This window comes from Ambystoma mexicanum, chromosome 6p (genome assembly GCF_040938575.1).
Source record: "Ambystoma mexicanum isolate Mex_15411 chromosome 6p, UKY_AmexF1_1, whole genome shotgun sequence".
NCBI classification, from domain to species: Eukaryota; Metazoa; Chordata; class Amphibia; order Caudata; family Ambystomatidae; genus Ambystoma; species Ambystoma mexicanum.
The window spans coordinates 159,555,310-159,576,634 of record NC_090935.1 but is presented as its reverse complement, the minus strand read 5'-3'; positions in this window follow the sequence as shown (position 1 = coordinate 159,576,634).

Sequence of the window (21,325 nt, the reverse complement as noted above, 5' to 3'; positions counted from 1 at the left end):
GCTTTGCCGCAGCCTCATTCAACTATAAAATAGCTATAATTCAAGCCAAGAAAGACAACTATAATTACCGTATTTCTAGAGCGGAGTCCAAAACCAAGGAATTTTTCAATATCCTGAAGGAGCTAGAATTGCCTGCTCTGCCTCCAGACACCTGTATTAAAGACACCCAATGGTGCACTAACATACAGAATGCTCTCCAAGACAAATTACCATGTTACATAACAAAATAGAAATGAAGAAATCCCTCATCTCCAACAGTGACCATATTCCGAACTGTCATACTCCGATCAAGGGCACACAACCCCAATTTAATTTCTCCCCACTATCCATCAAAGAGGTCAAAACTATTATTCAGAAACTTAAACCTTCTAACTGTCAAGGTGATGCTTGCCCTGCCCCCATTGTCTAGGATGCTGCCAAAGAACTAGCCCCCTTCATCACATCCGTCATCAACACCTCATTCAAATCTAGCGTAGTACCCAACAACTTGAAAGATGCGTGTGTTAGACCTAGACATGGAACTGAAACTGCTCTCATTGACCTTAAGACCCTCTACTCGACCGATCAGCAGCTTTTGACTTGGTAGATCATAAAATCTTGTGCAAACACCTCTCATCAGCTGCAAACTTCTCAGACCAAGCCAATGCTTGGATTAAGTTGTTCCTGAACAATAGATCCATGAGGGTCTTTGCACCATCTGCCTCACCAACCCCTGTCACTTGTGCGGTGCCCCAAGGTTCATGCGTGTCCCCCACTCTTTACAATGTTTTCAACAAACCTCTTTTTGATGAGCTTGATTATCTGGGTGTCATCTACACTAATTACGTGGATGACACACAGATACTCATCCTCATTACTGGTGACTACACCGTAGACAGTGAGACTCTCAACAATATTTACACCATCATACAAGCCTGAATAGCGAAATATGGACTCTGTCTTAATGATGACAAGACAGAATTGCTCCTTCTGGGCTCGCCAGCCAAACTGAATAACCTGGGTGCATCATTCTCCTCCTTTAACATAGAAGGCAACTTAATTAAAGTCGCCAAGGTGGTGATAACACTAGGGATTTATATAGGTTCGGCATTAACATTGACCAGACAAACCAATGCCCTAGCTTCTTCATCAGCCTACACTTGCAAGCTTATTACAGCTTGCTGACCGTACCTCTCCCCAGCCAATTGCATCACACTATCTAGAGCCCTAGTGCTTTCAAAGCTAGATTATTGTAATGCACTTTACCTCGGCACATCTCAACAAAACCTTAACAAAATGCAGGTCCTGCAAAATAATGCCATTCAAGCAGACTCTCGCTAAAATGGCTTAATATCAACCAAAGAATAGCTTACAAAACCCTGTCTCTCACTCATAAGTGCTTGTCTAACCAAGCACCCATTTATCTGTCCAATACTATTTCTCGCCACACATCTTCACAACATATTAGATCTACCATGAGGCACTGTGTCAATATACCTCGATTCAGACAACAACGTGCAGACGGAGCCAGCTTCCCTGTCCTAGCGGACAGAAAATGGAATGACCTCCCACTCTCCATAACGGAAGAACAGTCTTACCACGCATTTAGGAATAAGACCAAAGCCTGGCTCTATGAGCAAGATAGGCGACCAATTGCTTGAGTTTATCTCCTACTTTGCAAATCTGATATATATATATTTTAATGTGCTCCTCTCATTGACCATTCGCTATTCAGTGTACATTCCTGTATATTGTGTATCATTATAATTGTCTGTATATCGCAATATGTAAGTTAAGCGCCCAGTTGCCTAAGGGCTCGGTGCACTCTATAAATAAATAAACTAAACTAAACTAATCATCTGACATGCCTTGGTAATAAAGTCCAGGTGCATACTAGAAGAATGCACGTGTACTGCTTTCTCATTCTTACACTTCTCGGTTTGCAGGCCGTCAATGTTGTGCCATCTGGTGCACGTTGACCTCTAAATATGTTGATATTTTTACAAATATGATCTAGTGGGCCAGCCAATGTAATTGTTCGAGGATGAAGATAGCGCAGTCAAATTTCTACCAGATTGTGAGGAAACAGGCTTTGGCATAGGGGGTGCACTTTGGAAGGTCCAGGGAGGAGCCTGAAAACACCTGTGAGAAAATCTTGTTGCAAGAGGAGTGAGAGTAGGGACCACAAAATTTGAGGAATGAGGATAGGTTGCAGTCCATGGTGAATCCAGAAGAATTCATGCTAGCGGGCAGATAGGATCCTCACAAGTTTTAATTCCTTAAGCTAGTTGTGAACTTGCGTGCGCTTGGTGGTGCACACAGGGAGGATGAGCACGGTCTTTGTGGGATTCGGTTTGGTTTAGGTGCTTGGCATCTAAGCCTGGATGAGGAGAGAGGATATTTTTCAGTCGATGAATGTCACGCAATTTACTATTATGTAAAACCGTAGTACGTTCGTGTATGAGTCAATGTTGACATTGATGTTGGCACGTTCTCCCAGTGGTTTCAAAACCAGGTTGGCGATATTGGGGAGAACATGAACCCTTGCATAAAATCAACCGGCTAAAGCACGGTGTTGTGGTATCCATCTGGACAAACTGGTAGGAAGTGAAAAAAAGCAGGAAAGAATTGTCAGACCTCATGGGAGTGACACACTTTAAATCCTAAATCCTTCTAGCAAGCGGCCGACAGTTTGTCTGATATTCCATGCCCTGATTCATCCTAGTGTTTCTGATGAGCCCTCCTGTGAGGCCTCATCAGAGATAAGACAACGATTGCGACCCACGAGAAACCATCATTGTCCTATTTTCCTGTGGGAGGCACCCCTCGGAGATTGCTGTATAAGGGCTCGACTGGTTGGTAGCAGGCTTTGTTTGATTCTGGTGGGGTTACACTTCGTGTTCCCCTACAGGTAAGCTGTGTGTACATTTAGTACGGAGTCCAAAGGGCAAACATTGTTCCTACGAGAGAGTGACTGGTATACGGATGTTGCAATGTATGGTCACGGCTACAGTGTTCTTTGAAGAGTGGGGGCTACAATACATCAAATTAGGTATGATCTGTTTGTGAATGGCATCTAGAGTCACACCTGAATCCACCCCGGAATGGAAGCCTGGGAAGACGCGCATGAAAGTCAAATGTAGCAGCCTGAGTGATTGGCTGGATCCATATACTTTGAATGAATGCAACCCATGTGACTGAGAGCTTAGTTACTCATTCAAACCCTCATTTCTCTGAGGAGGGTTTGCATCCTTACCTTGTGAAAGCTAGGATGGGTCTCAAAGCCCTGAAGATGATGCTGGTCCAAAGAGGAATCTTGTAGGTGCTCAGCTGGACAGCGCTCTAGTTTAGGAACTGCTGAGACATCAAAGGACTGCCCGATTATCTCCATACTCAGACTTCTAACGAACGGAGGGCATCAAGAAACGAGCAATAACTCAGCTTAACCGAGCAAGCATAATTGAGTCGCAAGTCCTCAATAATCCCAAGACCCCAAGAAATCCTTGCTGCTCAGGTCCTATTCTGATCAGCCGCGAATAGGTGGAAGAAATAGTCAATGGGTGCACCAGAAACTGACACAGCTGGAGACCAAAGTTTGTTATTCAAGACAGAAAACTATGCTAGGACTCAAAAGCATATAAATATGTCTTAGGAAGTTGTGCTTGACCTGGTCACTCGGCTGACTCTGGCAGTCAACCCACCTTGAACTCTAAATATGCCGAAGTTGTTTCCAGATATGGGCAATGTAATTGTTCGAGGATGAAGATAACGCAGTCACATTTTTACCAGACTTTGAGGGGGCAGGCTTTGGCGTAGTGGATGACATTTGGAAGATCCAGGTATGAGCCTGAAACACCTGTGAGAAATTCTTGTTGCAAGAGGAGTGACAGCAGGGACCACATAACCTACCTACCTTGAAAACACTCCAACACTGTACTGAAGCATTGGAGCCTGCACCCACAGGTTCTATTGTGTGGTGTAAGTGACAGCCATCCAAGTTGGTTTGTGGATGACAGCCATGCAAGTTGGTTTGTGGATGACTGCCATCCAAGTTGGTTTGGTGGAGACAGCCATCCAAGTTGGTTTGTTGGTGACAGCCGTCCAAGTTCGTGGTCATCTTGAGGGCCCAGCAGTTTGTCTATGTCTCCTTGACTAGTGCCTGGTGTGAACACATTATAAATGGACGGTTGAAATGACACATTTAAAGGTGCTTATAACTTCCATTAAAATCTTGCTATTGGTTAGAGAGATAGAATCTGTGAGAACAATAAATGAGCAGTATGGAATGCAGGCTTCTACTGTATATGATATGATATGACATGGCATTTGTAATGCGCCTATACACAAGTGTTTCAAGGCTCAACTGTAGGTAGCCTAAAGAGCAAAGAAAATGCTCTAATTTCCTTTAACACAATAAAGTATGTTTTCATAATATTTCTGTGGTGACCTTAATGTGTTATCCTGTATTCTTGTCTACCATGTTACTCAGGAATGTCAGATTCCTAATTTAGAGCAATGATGTTGATGAGAGACTTATGATCAATGATGTCAAAGAGGATATCCATGTCGTGGATGCTGTCATCGTTGAACCAGAGATCACTTCTCAGGGTTCTTGCTAGGTCCGAAAAAGATCAGGGGCTAAGCTAATGTCGGGACTGGCAGGACGCGGGGATAGCTAGCATTTTGGTTGCAGCACCTGAGCTTCTATCCGGGGCTAAAACCAAAAGACGAGGGGCTACAGCCCCTTTAGCCCCCCCCCCAGCAACGCCTCTATCACTTCTCAACCATTTGTTTGCCTGCATCCAGTTGTGCAAGCATGTGCTGTACTTGCACGTGCCTTTTTGGTAATATTTTGAGGAACAGCGTCCCTATTTCCTAGATTTCAAATGTTCACTGCCCATCACACACACACACACACCCCTAATCCCCCCATCCCCCTCCGCCCCCCCGCGGGTTAAGCCTAAACCCATGATAATGCATGAGGATCCACCCTTGTTGATCAAGTCGTTGATGATGGATTCTATAATCTTTCCTTGAAGAGAAGTTACACTTACCTGTCTACAGCTGACATGTTTCCATTGCGTTTCTTTGTTATATGTTGGCAGAACCTCTGCATTGCATAACTCATTTAGTTTCTGATTTTTTTAAGCAATCCCTATGGTACAGACCAAAAGCGGGTATATTAGAATGATGTTATAAAATATACTTTAGCCGTAAAATGGATCCTATTTTTCAGATTGAGTGACTACAGCTATTGGTTTAAACAATCCAACCCCTTTGATGAAATGTTCTTTGACGACAGCCCACCTTGGCCGAACGGCGGACTATCAGGGATCGGCGTATGTGCTTACCACAGATATGGGAGGAGGGGACCAGGAAGTGACAGCTGTTGGGGTATAAGGTCAGTAGGGGGACCAGGGGTAGGTACGGGTGTGGGGAAAGGTCAAGGAGGCGGGGCAGTGGGTAAATGGAATGGGAATGATGCAAATAAGTCACTCATGTGATACACGGACCGAAGATGAAGTGCATACAATATCAGGCTCTTCCTGATGAAGTGCATAAAATCTTAGACGCTTCCTGTTGAAGTGCAGAAAATCTTAGACTTTTCTTGATGAAGTTCATAAAACTTAGACTTTTCCTGCTTGGAACAGTTCTTATGAATCCGTGAAGTAAGCTTTTATTGTAATAAGGATTGCACCAGGTTTGGCCAAGCCCCCACCTGTTTCTGAGAATGCATGAAGATATAAACTGAGTACTGGTCTATAAACAGTAAAACACTAAGGGCCACAAAACTACCATTAAGAGTGGAATAGGTCATGCGACACAAGTAGGATGTGAAGTAGTTTCATTCACATATGTAGGGGGTTGCAGAATACCCAGATAGGGTTACACAAGTCATATAGACATGAGTAGGTAGGGGGAGGGTGCATGTTGCTGCATACACGGGCACGGAATTATGAATGGCAGCAAGCATGGAAGACACGAAGAACAGGACATGGCGGAGAATGAACAGAAGTAGCACCATTATTTAGTCCAAACTCTGCAAAGCCTCAATTCTGAAACACTGCAGCCTGACATAAAACTGCTTAACACAAGATTCAAGGCCTCACGATGCTCAGATGAGCCCCAAACACCAAGGTCAGTGAGCCGAAGGGAGTTCTGCTTAGCAAATCGAAACCACACCAGGTAACGTTTCCCAGGGCAAGAAGCTACCGTGCCAATTGATCTCATAATGAATGAATACACAGTGCCCCAATTGGTTGCCGAAGGAAAGCACACACAGAAAATCCAATAAATAGATGAAATTGAGCTCTGAACAGTGGTCCTCTACCACGTGATCCAAACAATGGGAATTTATTCCATGGCCAATTAGATAGTGCACCTGCTATTTTCTTAGTACATTCAGACATAGGGCCTGATCACGACCTCGGCGGTAACCCTTAAATCTGGCGGTAGCGCTATTACCGCCGGATTTAAGGGTCCGCCGAATCAGGGCTTTGGCGGATTTCGCCCCAGCTCTTGGCTGGGGGGAAATCCGCCAAAAATGTGCGCTATTACCGCCGACGGGAAATCCGCCGGCGATAAGAGCGTGAATTTTCCCCATTGAGCCCACTGGGGAATGGGGCATTCCCGAATGGGCTCAATGGGGAATGGGGACTTCCAAGTCCGCCCAACTCGTGATCCTGCGCTATTAGCGCCGGGGGCTATGGCGGTCGCGCTAATAGCCCCCGCGCTAATAGCGTTAGCGTTACCACCGAGGTCGTGATCAGGCCCATAGAGCCGACAGGCCAATGCCACAAACAGACTAGCAGAAAAGACCTCAGGTCTGGGAGCAGTAAGAGAGAAACTTCTTTAAACTGGATCATAACAGTTCACCCATATTTCCTTCCTCACCACGTATCTTGGCACCTTATAAAATTGTAGAGGCTAGATGAGCACATAACTGGCCAATCATACCCTGTTGTTCATATTGACTTGTGTAGTAGAATGTCAACCAATATAATTTGTAGAAGGTTGAACCTAGGAGGAGTGTAGAAAGACCAATAATAACAGATAAATATATGTTCTATACTTGCAAAAAAGACTGTTCTTCGTTGTTCATGCGCTAAGGATGACAAGGTATTCAGATTAACATTTTTGTATTTTTCTATATATTGTGATCAGCACCTCTGTTGTGAAAAAAACCTCAACACGTGTTTCATCACTTAACATGTGGATCTTGAGGAGGTAAGTCATATTTTTATGTAAGAAATTGTTCCTTCCGGTGTTGTGACTTTATTTATCTTGTTTTGCACTTCAGCGTAAATTCTTTTAATTTTGATTCTTATTTGAAGTGCAATCTACTTCAAATGTTTTGAAAGTTGTTTTAGGCAAGAGGACGTCGAGAAAGAGAATGCTTCCTTTTCTCCTGGGCTCTGAGCTACTCTACTAACAAATCAAGTGCGAGAGTAGATGTTTTTGTGATAGCGGTTACTAGCTACGACGAGAGTGATGGTGATTTCTTTGTTTAAAAACGTGTTCTTCCTGACACCATTTTGAGATTGTGTTTCGTATGCTCGGCCAGTGGCCATCTCTATCAGGATGAAGCTGGGTTTTCTCGTGCACTTGGAGTTACTCCGCTAAGTGGTGACTATGAGCGATTCTAGCTGAGGGAGGCACAGCAATAAGCACATGGACCTCTCAATTCATATCTTTCGAGACTCCGACAGCTAGCACTCTCATCCACACTGTGTGATGACACAGATGCAGTGCATGCAGGATATGCAGGGGTGTTTCCTGCTAGGCTACACCCCCAAATCCTCAGTCACCCGGCATAACATTCCGGTGCATTTTGGAGACAGGGCGGCTACAAGAACTCACAGATGCAATGGTGGAGCATATGGAAGAGGCTATAAAAGCCCTAAAGGTTGAGCACCTTAAGGCAGTGTATGTTCGCCCACCACCATGCGGAAAGGGCACCAACAGAGATTTGACGTGCCAGGAACAGGCCTAACCTTTGAATTGCACACCCAAACTTTGTGATTATAGTGGTGGTCTTCTGCCAGATGCCGGGAATAATCCTGTCTCAGATCAGATATGCGGGTGTTGTAAATGATCTCATCACGTTGCAAAGTGGCAGATTCCCATGAGAAGGACCATGTAAGGCCAAAGTGGCCAATGTCTAACTCCCCGCAGAGGAATGGTCAATCACATCCAGTGACAGAGACATGGTCGAAGAAGTCTTCTTCATTCCAAAAGACTTTGGGGCCACGTTGAGCAAAAATGGTAGTTTCGGGGCAAGGTAAGAACTGACGCAAAGCACATTCTCTTTGATACAGATGGGCCGCTCATGGTGACGATGAAGACCGATTCCTCATGATCCATCCATTCCTGCATTCTGTAAAGCCAAAGGTGACCTTTTATACCTATTAAGGTTCTTTACCCCTGACAGAGCACGGAACCCGCACAACAAAGCACATCCAGTTGCGAACGCTTGTGCTTTAATCGATAGCCCACTACTTGCCCCACTGGGCGGCTTTCTTCAGGTGGGACTCTGTGTGGAGGAAGATTCAATTTTTAACAGAAGCTCCCACACAGAATGCAGGTGTTGTCTGCGCTTGAGTGTGTGTGCGTGTAGGGCATACCTCATTTTTGAAAGTTAGAGCCTATATCGCGAGGTGAACTCCCTGATTTATTCAACATTCCATTTTATTCGACCGTTCTCTACATGCCCTCAATGTACCTTACCGCTCTGGCTCCTTGAAGCGAATGAAGAGCCTCAGTCTCGGGAGGATAGCTCAGCAGCAACGTGCTCGCCTTGGAAGCAAAACAACGCAGGTTTGATCCCAGGGTCTGCGCTTAGAAACCTCTGGGTATTAAGCGCATTATAAATAACCTATCATATCATACAGCATTGTAATAGAACGGCATTACGTGTTGCCCCCTATAGACATTAGTTGTCTTAGGTTTATTGGGCAGTGTGGTTAGGCCGCACAAGCGGCTGGGGGAGGGGTATCGATGTGCTGCCAGTGCCCCCAGCCGGCATTGCCAGCAGCATAGGGGCAGAGCCAAACTCCCTTCTGTTGCAAACCTTTCTCAAATCACAGCTGGCGAGGGTTCAGTTCCGCACAACTGACACATCAAGTTCTGCATCTGTACTCGTACTCCTGGTGTGAATCAGCAGAAAAGCCCTCCACACCCAGCAGATGGGCGACCTTTGCTACTGCAGTTCAGTCTTGAGTGCAGACTGCACGCGCCCTAAGCCCAGTGACTGGATGTTTTAAGAAATTCCGATTCTGGACAGGCACGAGTGCCCAGTAGAAGTTATCCTTCCTTCGTATTTTCAAACGTAAACACCTTCTCCTTTCTTTGAATCAAATAATCAGAAAAACCGCAGCGGCGTCATAGAAACTTCTAACTCGCTCGTGTGTAACCGCTGCACAGAGATTCCCATCAGCCTTTAGGGCAGTAGTGTGCTACAAATAACGTGCTGCGTCATCAGCCTTCTCGATCTTTCTTTGAATGCGTAAATTCATAAACTCTTTGCCCCATGAAGAGGTCAGGGTTGTCACACTCTGGGTCATGCTGCATCGGCTTCTCTGTAGTTTCTCCCTAAGGTGCCCCCAACGGCACATGGCCACACTCTGCCCACCCTATGTTCCATGCCACCAGGGGTACAACTCTGCTGAAGGGAACATCTGCTCTGTCCCCATTAAACCTTTTATCGGTTCTTATTTGTCATGGGGGTTTGTGTTACACAATTGGCAGGGGATAGCTCAAGCACAATGCGCTCTCCTCCATGACAGGACTACGCTGCAAAGGACTCTGCCGTGGGTCATGGGTTCAATACCCCAGTTGGCCCTACTCTTCCCTTCGCCCCCGTCCCTCCGCCCCGTCAAGGCCCAGCTCGAAGAAGGAAGGGATTGACGGAGGGAGGAGGGGTGGGAGGTATACCAGGCAATGGAAAACAAGGAAAGGGGTCTGAGTGAAGGCAGGCATGACTGATTATGAGCTTTGGAACCCCAAATGTCTCTTGTGCACCAAGTGCAAGAGCATGGGGGCTTTCCAATGGTCTGGCCAGGACACATATAAAGGGCACCATGGAAGGAACCATCTATTCCCTTAATCTGGGGGATTAGAGTAAATCCCTGAATTACCTTGGTTTACGGAGCGCGAACCTTTGGGGCAAGTATTGAAAAAAGAGTTTTCTGAGACGAGTCCAAAATAGGCATGGTTTCACCAAGTTCCTTTTCATTCATTAAGAGTACAGTGATATTGGTTTCAAATCTCCCTAAATGTCTGTTAAGGAATTACCTAATCTTCTGTTTCTACTCAGCCTGACCCCCACATTTAAAATATCACAGATATAGGTGCCATCATGGCAGTGGACTTTTTCTTGTACAAAAACAGTGCTTGAAGCACCCCCTTTATAACCAAAATAGTGGAATCTTTTGGAAGAGCAAAGTAAATAGGTATTGGGTAATAAGATCGCAGCAAAAATGTTCCCGGCAAAAAAAATCACGGCAAAAATGCTGTGGTTTGACCCGGTAAAGGTGTAGCCCCTTATACCATTTAAGGGGAGTGGGGGTCGTGGGGGTGTCCCCCACCCCCTTTAAATGGTATAATGGGTCCGGGGAAGGCGGGGTGTCCCCCCGCATCCTTTACATGATTGTGGCGTAAATATTTAGTGGCAGGTGTTAATGAATCCTTATCAATCTCTATGGTTGGCCCCGCCTCCTACTCTTGTATAGGAAGGTCCTGTTTCCCGTGCACTCTGCTTGGCATTCTCAATGTGCCTTTAATGCTCCCAAACAAAGCCCCAGCGCTCACCAGGCTCAGCCCTCCATCCAATGGACCCTCCCTATGTGGCAGCCACACAAGCATCAAGGGTTAGGGGGACTGTGTAGCCTTGGCCGGGCCACTCTGGGCAGGTGAACGTTGTAGCCTGTCCCTTGTGACTTTGCCCGAGCCTGTGATGTCCAGTATCGTTTTGTTATATTTATTATTAATATTATTATGGTATTTAGTGAGCACATACGTCGCTTCGAGAAGCAACCGAGTGCTTTACAACAACAGTACAAATGCATAACGCAGCACTTTACAGCGGTAACAACAGAACGTATATACAGCGGGTGGATACAGAGGGACGCAGAGGACGGGTGCAGTTCTACTGAGTGGTTGGAGGAGTGAGGCAGGCGGTGTCTAGCAAGACAGGGGGTGCGAGGGGCAGCGTGAGGGCCTAGGTGTTGAGAAGTGGAAACTCCTTGAAGTGGTGGGTCTTGAGTTCTTTTCTGAATTGTAGGAGCGTGGGGGCAAGTCTGATGCTGACGTGGAGGAGGTTCCATAGTCTTGGGGCATAGGCAGAGATGGCTTGTTTTCTGGTCCTTTTTGAAGCAGTGTATTTTAAGTCTGCATGTGTCCTGGCTCCTGGTGGGGCCCTGTCCACCGGAGATGCTTAGTTTCTCTGTGTGGTAGCTGGGTGACTTGAGGGCGACTGCTTTATAGACGATGCAGCAAGACTTGAAGGTGATGCAGGCGTGCAGTGGGAGCCAGTGAAGGTCGTTGCCACTAGGAGCGAATCCACCAATTCCTCTTCCAACCTTACCCCTTCTTTATCCCCTCCTTCCTTATAGCTCCCACTCCCTTTCTCCATGTCCCATATGTCTGCAACGTGTCTTTTGGACTTCGACTCTCGTGATCCCTCACAGCAGACTATTGTGGTTTGGGCTGATGGGAGTTGTAGTCAAAAACATGTGAAGAGCCAAATGTTGAAAACCACTGTCATAGTCCTTTGAAATGGCCTGATAGAGGTATTCAAATCTACATAGGAAACCTTCATGCACAGGCTTAAGTCAGAATAGAAAACGCACACCTGTTGTAGCCAAAAATGTGAATACAGAATAAGGCTTGTCAAAAAAAACAAAATCGTGATGCCCAAGTCCAGGACTGCCTTTGAATAAAGCAAATACCATTAATTTAGATTTTTTAATAATTAGAAGCTCTGTTCTATTTGAACACCGCAGGGCAGTCGAAGACACAGAGGTTATAATAAAAGGAATTGAAAACACCTGCGATCCACTGGACCTGAGGGGTCCAGAAGAAATAGGCAATTTCCTTATAACATGAAGGAGTTTAGGCAGGGTTTACTGAGGAATGTTTTCCATCGCAAAAATGCAATTTCATATCACCAAAGCCCCATCCGGCATGCCTTTCTGAGCCTTGCCTTGTTATCTGCTGTTGCCGGAATTGGACTACGTGGCATCATGGAACTTTCCAGAAGCCGTCCACACAAAATGATCCTTCTCTTCCCTCAGCGATACGTTGAGTAATCAGTGATCCCCGGGTAGATGCTGGCAGCTTAACAGATATTGGCAGGACCGCTCCTGCTCGCGATGGCGTAAAGGATCTTTACACAACGTGCTTGGGAGCGGAAATTACTCCGCTTAACAAAAAAAAGTATGCATGATGTTTTGGCCCGAGGCGTGCGCTGAGTGCGCGCGATTTAATTGCTGAGTTTGTTGGGTAATGCACAGTGTGCATCTGGTTAATGACAATAGCAAGGAGGCGTAGAGCAACTGCCTGTTGTGTAAGGAACAACTTTGATTTCCATGTATGTAACCCAACCAGTTTGATCAACAAACTTATGAAACACTTTCCCTGCAGTTGTCCATGAGATCCTGTTACAGTGGCAGTGCTCACCATTGTAAAAACTTCTGAAGGGGTTCTGCTTGTAATGCATATTAACATCCCAGCGAATAAATACATAACCTTAATTAAATCAATTGCTCTGTGCCCTGCACTTCGGGCTGCCCTGGCATTGTTATAACATGTCTGCCTGCTCCCCTCTGTCCATAACCTTTAAATCCTGCGTTGCACCCGTGTGTTTCCAATTTAACTTTGCAATGCTGGATTCTGTTCAGTTTCCTCTTGTGCTGCTGAAAAAATGCTCAATCCAGATTCATCGGCCAGTCTTATGCGCCTATGCACAAGTGTTTCAAGGCGCGACGAGGCGAGGGAGGGGGAACAGGGGGAGGACAGTGACAACCATTTTACTAAGCCAGGTGGCATTGAGATCCCGCAAGTGCAGGGGAGAGGGGAGGGGGAAAAGTGCCTGGGGAGGGGGGCAGTGCTGTACCAGGGATCACAATCGCAAGAAGTGCGGCCAGCAGGTGGCAGGTGCAAGTGTAAGGGCAGACAGCGGGTGTCATACTCTAAAGGTGTCGCATCCTTTCCCCTGAGAGCTGCAGGAGCAGCCAGAAGGATGTGACGTCACATCTAGGGAGTTCTATAGGTCAATGAGTTGAAGAATAGTTCTTTTGTTGGGTTTCCGGGTCATCTCCTCCAAAGACATTAATCCGCCCAACATGAGATGCTGTCGGACTAGAATTAGGACAGCAAATTCCAAGGCATGGCATAGAGGCGAGTATTATGCAATCTCTTTTCATCTTTATACAGCAGCAAGAAAAATAAATGTTATAGAAATCTTTTAAAACAACTACTGGTCCCAGCATCTTCTCCACTCCGTGATAGTATTGTATCCCACACCAGGAGATGAGTATTGTTGCTTTCTCATTTTAAAAATAGGGTTGGTGAGGTGTCTTTGGTGAAAGACTGTGTCAGTATTGTGTATTGTTGAACTGAATTTCCTGCGGCTGGTCAGGCATGCGCGAAAGCCGCATTAAAGATACCTAACTGGGCAGAAACAAGGGAGACATTCAGGGCTCTGCGCGGCACCGGCATAGGTTCCACCAGAGACAGCCATGGCTCCAGATATAGAGGGATGGTAGTGGGGCGCAACTGCCCTGGGATGAACCAGCGGGAGACCAAAGCTCACTCGGTGTTACAACAGTGTTGCAGCTGTTGGTCCACATCCAGGTTAAAGGAAAGAACCTGGTGATGGAACTGACAGTGACAGCAACATAAATGAGGGGCTTGTTGCTGGGGAGTGAGACTGCAGATTATATGGGAAGGTTACAGGTCCAGGCAGAGACCACAGATACCAATGAATGGGCACCATGGCAACAAGGAGGCCTCAAAAGGGCCAGCTCAATCCAAGGCTCCTTTTGGGTCTGGGGAATGGCAAACACTTTTTTCTCTAGCACAGTGGCACAGGCATGTGAGCGCTCGGTGAGGCCGGCAGCTAGCAATATCAGCCAGGACGTCATGGCAGAGCTGGATTTGAGTTTTGGCAAATCTTTGGCAACAGCGGTGAGGCAAGGCCTTGCTGAAGGAGGCATACGGCAGGACGATGTGGGGATTGATGCTTAATGACATAAAAGGGCACATAGTCACCGTTTTGTCCAGGACAGCCAGTCTGCTGAGCTGGCAGATGAAGAACAGTCCAGTATCCCCATGGCTTTGTCGTTTTCGGGCATGTCAATGGGTGGTGACTTGAAAACCCTAGTTGGGGCCCTGGGCGGAGGGGAGAGAATATCGCCACAAAAGAAGTTGATATTGGACACCCTAGACTCGTTGTTTGGAGAAGACTGGTGGAACTCATCCTGGGGCGATCCAGATTCCCTTCCTCTGGTTCTTTGTCTTGATGAACGCACCCAGTGATGAAAGGGTGAACATTACTGGAGAAGAACCGTGCACCTCCGGAATGGCAGCCCATTTGGGGGGCACATGGTAATCCTTTTGGAATTGACTCATCCGATCTCTTTAGACACACTTTGTTCTCCCACATGTGGGGAGGTTTGCACAGTTTTTTTGAGCAGAAAGCTGGACAGTGATTTCAGAAAGAAGATGCGGGATGAATGCCTGAAGCCCTCCTTGAAAAGAAAATCACACTGTCCTGAATATTGATCTGAAATTGACTGCTTTGTTTTCTCAGTATCGGAAAGACGTCTCCATGGGTGCTGACAGGGCATGGACTACTTGCCAAGACCATCTGTTGAATGTGGTGGGCCCAGTCCTCAAAATACCGGACATGATATGATATGATATGTTATTTATAACGTGCTTAATACATAGAGGTTTCTAAGTGCGGACCCGGGGATCGAACCTGTGTTGCTCCGTGTTATCTTGCTTCCAAGGTGAGCACATTGCCCCTGAGCTATCCTCCCGAGACCGGGACAGAAGAGGTCCGGGTTACTGAGGAACCCTTGGATACAGTGGTTGTTTCCAGTTGGGTCCAACTGGCCATTTGTATTATGGGTGAGACTAACGCCTCTGTGAAACAAGTACAGGTGAAAGGCATGTTGATGAAGATTAATCTGAAACTGTTATGCCTGGTGGATGCCCGACCCAGGGTGGGGCAGAGGAGGAGCTTTTTGGAGAGGTGTCTGTGAAGGATATTGATACATTTTGTCTCAGCTTTACCACTCTGGATAAAGCACAGTCATCTTTGAAGAAGCTTTATCAGCTTTGGGTTTCCGCTCCAGCTGGTCGAGCTATGGATCAATCTGCCCACCATGCCCACGCCATCTCCAGGCAATAAAAGACCCTTTCCATAGAATGCTCCAGGTTATCAGGGGTTCTGACAACAGCCTAGAGGCATAGTCGTGTTCTACTCCCAGAGAGGGCATCGTGGCAGAGGCACAAGAGGAGGTAACAATCAACCTAGTAACGCATTCCAACATTTCTGGGGAGACATATGATGGTTGGGGCAATTCAGTATTTCTTCAAAAATGTGATGGTGCTCTCAAGAGATCCTTGGGATCTAGATACCATCAAGTGTTATCAAAGAGGATGTTTGAGAATGTCTCAGCAATCACAGCAGCCCCTCTACTTCGGTGAGGGCAGATTTAGGAGAAGGTGTAGGCAGGGAAATCTCTCAGTTGTTGGCAAAAATAGCCATTACAAATGTGTCTCCTCGGTCCATCCAATTTCATCAGAAACATCTTTTTGGTACAACAGAAGGACCAGGCATTTCGACCAGTGTTCAATCTTCTGTCCCTCAATCAGTACATGGTGTATCAAGATGGACACAATTGCATTGTTGAGAGTAATGATGAGGCCTGCGATTGGCTGGCGCTTTTTGACCTTAAGGATTCGTATCTTACTGACCCAAAAGCCCCAGAGCACAGTAATTTGTTTTGCTTTCAGAGGAAGCAGAGTCCATTTCGGTTTTCGTCTCTACCCTTCAGCCTATCATCTGCCCCCCTGTTGTTTTACAAAACGATTGCGTCTAGTAGTAGGTTAATTACACCTAAGGGGGATTAAGTTGTTCTTTTATTTGGACAACATTCTTATCATGGTCCCTTCCTCAGAAGCGCTCAAGTGGCATTCATGGCAGATGGTCAATTTACTGATGGTGTTAGGATTTCTCATCGATTGGGGCAAATCAGAAACATGGCCAGACCACAGCTTGCACTTTCTCCGTCTCAGGATAGACTGTGTCTCCTCCAGCCTCTGTTTGCCAATGACATGGGTACGCAATATCAACACAGAGTTGATGATTGCATTGCGGGTACTGTTTCTGGCTCTCTGGCAGCTGGCCAGAATTGTAGTGCTGATCACAGCGTCGATACAGGCGATATTCCCTGCCCCCCTTTCATTACAGAGTGCTTCAGAAAATGAAGAACCAGGGGCTCCAAGATGGCACATAGTATTCCACCTGACAAATACACCCTCAAATTAATGGGGGAGGGGGGATATGTACTCTGCTGTGCACACCACTACACATAGATTCCTGGTTGATTTTCTTAGCAAATACACGCCATTAAACCTCCTAGCTGCAAGGATTACCAATCTAGACTCATGGTCCCCTTGTGAGTCCACACCAAAGCTATACAATAAGCGATGTGTTGGTTTATCCACTGAGCATAGTCCATCAATTTAGCTGCATGAGCTAGTAAGCATCGTTCATATTCCTTATTAGGAGTTCATACAATATGTAACATGAATTTCTTTCTTTTTCCAACACTTTTTTAATGTTCTAGTGGTGACTCGACCCCTTCTACCACAAGTCTTCCTCGGGGCCTACAAATCACCTTTCTATAACGTTATAGTAGACCTCTTATGAAAGGAATGTTGTCCAGGTATGGAGGACAATCTTCCTTAAATGCGTGTGTCCATACTGAGGACAATTAGGACACATAGCTTATTGTAGTCCACCAGGCTTGGACTTTCTTCAGAAGCGTGAAACGAGCTGCGCTGACGGCTGCACCGGGTCGTTTTCTGTACCTCGACAAGTCTAGTGTTGGAATCAAATGCCAGCCTCAGTGAGTGGGGGGCTTGCTGCAGTGGGGTTTCCACTGGAGGACAGTAGTCGCACGTGGAATGCAGCAAGCACATCAATTGTTTAGAAATGCTTGCAGGCTCCTTTGCAATACGAAACTTCGCAAAGTTGGTATTGCACAATTGCAGTTCGGATGGACAACCGTTCGGCGGTTCGTTTTTATGTACAACCTGGATGGAACAAATTCCAATGAATTATTGGATCTAGCCCTGACCTTTTGGGAATTCTGTCTCTCCCACCAATTGAAGGTTCAGGTGATCTTCACCATGCGTGTGTCCAATATGATGCGGATTGGTGTGCACGCTACTGGCATGATCTGGCAGATTGACATGTTTAGCCATCGTTCTTCTAAACGTTTCAGGTTCTTTGGGCTCCCTTTCAAATTGGTCTCTGCGTCAACACAGCGTTTTCAGCTGGCAGCCGGACCGGCGTGCTCGGGGTATGGATGCATTGCTGAAGCAATGGGACAGAGGTATCATGTACGCATTCCCGCCATATGCCCTGATCCTCACAGGGCTCCAGTCCGTGAGATAACAGTGCGCAGAAGTGATGTTGATTGCACCTCTGTGGCCCACACAGGCCTGGTACCCAGAGGTGCTCTGATTGTGCAGGATGTTCCTTGGGTGCAGCAGAAGTACCCTGAGGACCTTCAGAAACCCAACAGGAAGTTTCATCCTATAGTTCTGGACGGCTCTCTGCATCTGGTCATCTGGCCGATCTTGGCGGCCATTGTGCACCACACGGAATTTCTGAGCCGGCTGCAATGCTTGTCAGACGATCTTGGAACCCCACTGATCCTATAAATCCATGTGGGCAGCTTGGGTGCGTTGGTGTTATTTAGGGGATTTTGATCCCCATCGAGCCCCTGTAGCGGTAGGGAAGGAATTGTTTGGTAGAACTGGCACAGTCCACCTCTTATCGGATGGTCAACCTGCAATCTCTGCTGTGTCCACCTGCCATGACTTGGTGGACAGTTTCCCAATAGGAAGCCATCCACTTAGTTTGTCATTTGCTTAGGGGATTGCGTATTCCAATGCCCCGTTATCCCTCAAACAGGTCTCCATGAAGCTGGTCACGCTTATGCTTCCGGTGGCATTCGAGCAATTGCCGGACATATGATTCATGGATAGTAAAGGTGGCATATTTACTGCTTACAGGGATTCCCTTTATTTGTATTGTCGCACTGAAACAGATTCTAAGGTCATTGATTTTCCGGAATTTCCAAAGAAGCCGCAATGATGTGTTGTACAATGTTTTAAGATTTACAAGCAGGTCACGGTTGCTTTGAGGAACTCTGCTGGGGCGTTATTTATTAAATGTTGGAAGCCCTTTGCCCCGATTTCCACGCCCACTCGAGCTAGGTGTGTTAAGATGGTAATGAGGGAAGCAAGGATAGACACTGAGGTACTTGCATTTTGGGCTGGAGCCAAATTGGAAGGTGTCCTCAGAGCAGCCAATTGGGCTAGTGCCACAACATTGTGCACGCTTCAATGGCTGTCTTGGAAGAGCTTTGTAATATGCATAATAGGAGCCTCCATGCCGTGACTTAGAATACCGATTGGTGCTAGGATTTGTAGTAGGAGCCTCCTTGCCATGACTTAGAATACCGATTAGCGCAAGGATTTGTAATAGGAGCCTCCATGCCATGACATAGAATACCGATTAGCGCTAGGATTTGTAATAGGAGCCTCCATGCCATGACCTAGAATACCGATTAGTGCTAGGCTTTGTAATAGGAACTCCCATGCCATGACCTAGAATACCGATTAGTGCTAGGATTTGTAATAGGAACCTCCATGCCATGACCTAGATTACCGATTAGTGCTAGGATTTGTAATAGGAGCCTCCATGCCATGACTTAGGATACCGATTAGTGCTAGGATTTGTAATAGGAGCCTCTATGCCATGACATAGAATACCGATTAGCGCTAGGATTTGTAATAGGAGCCTCCATGCCATGACTTAGAATACCGATTAGCGCTAGGGTTTGTAATAGGAGCCTCCATGCCATGACCTAGAATACCGATTAGCGCTAGGATTTGTAATAGGAGCCTCCATGCCATGACTTAGAATACCGATTAGCGCTAGGATTTGTAATAGGAGCCTCCATGCCATGACTTAGGATACCGATTAGCGCTAGGATTTGTAATAGGAGCCTCCATGACATGACCTAGAATACCGATTAGTGCTAGGATTTGTAATAGGAACCTCCATGCCATGACCTAGAATACCGATTAGTGCTAGGATTTGTAATAGGAACCTCCATGCCATGACCTAGAATACCGATTAGTGCTTGGATTTGTAATAGGAGCCTCCATGCCATGACCTAGATTACCGATTAGTGCTAGGATTTGTAATAGGAGCCTGCATGCCATGACTTAGGATACCGATTAGTGCTAGGATTTGTAATAGGAGCCTCCATGACATGACCTAGAATACCGATTAGTGCTAGGATTTGTAATAGGAACCTCCATGCCATGACCTAGAATACCGATTAGTGCTAGGATTTGTAATAGGAGCCTCCATGCCATGATTAGAATACTGATTAGTGCTTGGATTTGTAATAGGAGCCTCCATGACATGACCTAGAATACCGATTAGTGCTAGGATTTGTAATAGGAGCCTCCATGCCATGACCTAGAATACCGATTAGTGCTTGGATTTGTAATAGGAGCCTCCATGCCATGATTAGAATACTGATTAGTGCTTGGATTTGTTATAGGAGCCTCCATGACATGATCTAGAATACCGATTAGTGCTAGGATTTGTAATAGGAGCCTCCATGCCATGATTAGAATACTGATTAGTGCTAGGATTTGATGGTCAGTCCTGATTCTATTAATGGCCAGGAGGAGTGTAGACCAGCCCAATAATTACTTGGTTCTGTGTTCTTTTGCCAAGGATGCAGGGGCACATTATGGCCTGATGTTATACTAGAACCATTAGACTATTATTATTATTATTATTATTATTATTATTATTATAGATGGTGTCGACGGGATTGTTCCGACAGTTGATGGCTTAGTCGCAAAGAGTTTACGGCCGGGGTGCTGCGGTCGTCAGCGAAAAGAAGATGATGTCACGATGGCCAGAGGAAGTTACGAGACGACCATGGACTTGACGAAGGAGGGCCATGGACTATTGGATGCTGGGAGCAGTAGTTGTTTTAAAAGATTTCTAGAACATTTATTTTCCTTGCTACTGTTGAAATAAACATGAAAAGATAATACTCGCCTCCATGCCATTAATAGAATCACGACTATCCGTTCAATCTTCGGACTAATCGGTATTGTAGTTAAAGCTCTTTATCATACAGAGCCCATGATATTAACCCAATGTTTTAGCATAGGGAAGATTGCTGTGTTTGCATTTATGTATTATCACGTTTTCTAAAAACTCTTGTGGTAGGTTTGCAAAACTGTGGGCGAGGAACCATGACCTCCACAATTCTGATGCAGATGTTTTGGCATTGAACATCGTGATTTGTTCCTGCACATTACCAGATGCGCCTGCACCAACCTCCAGATGCCACATTTGTATACTTGCACACAGTGCCTGAAATGGAGATGCAGAAGTGTAGGTACTAACTATACCAGAATACCTGCTTTATGTTGAGAAGTGCTGGTACTCCTCCATGAAATGTATTGACTCCCTGCTGAGAAGGGACGGTACTGTCTTTCAAATAAAAGAAGTGCAGGTACTCAGGACCGGCAAGTACCTGCCCATTTAAAGCACTGCCTGCATATTAATGGGTCAGGTTGTGGGCAGGGCTGCCCAATCACATGGCATCCCTTTTTCCCAAATGGGTGTGCAGCAATTTCACAAAACTAACTTCCATACTCGCGTTCATCAAATAGAGAATCACCTGTTTGCTCATAGCCACAATGTTACAATAGTTACAATAATGTTACATAGTCACAATGGTGGAGTTCAGAATGGGTAAAATCCAGATGGATGGATGGTATGGTAAATTCCATTCCTAAGAGCTAGAAGCAGACTGAACATGTAGAATATTTAGCACACTGTTTGGCAATGCCGCCATGTCACCTTGGAGCAAAGGTGAGACCACCAAAGTGGAAAAAAGCACTGGGCCAACAAAATAATGAAATTAAGTCCTGTACTTGGTTCCAGGTAAGAAGCCACAGCACATGCGCCATGGTGGTGAGGTAGCAAGAAGAGTGGCTA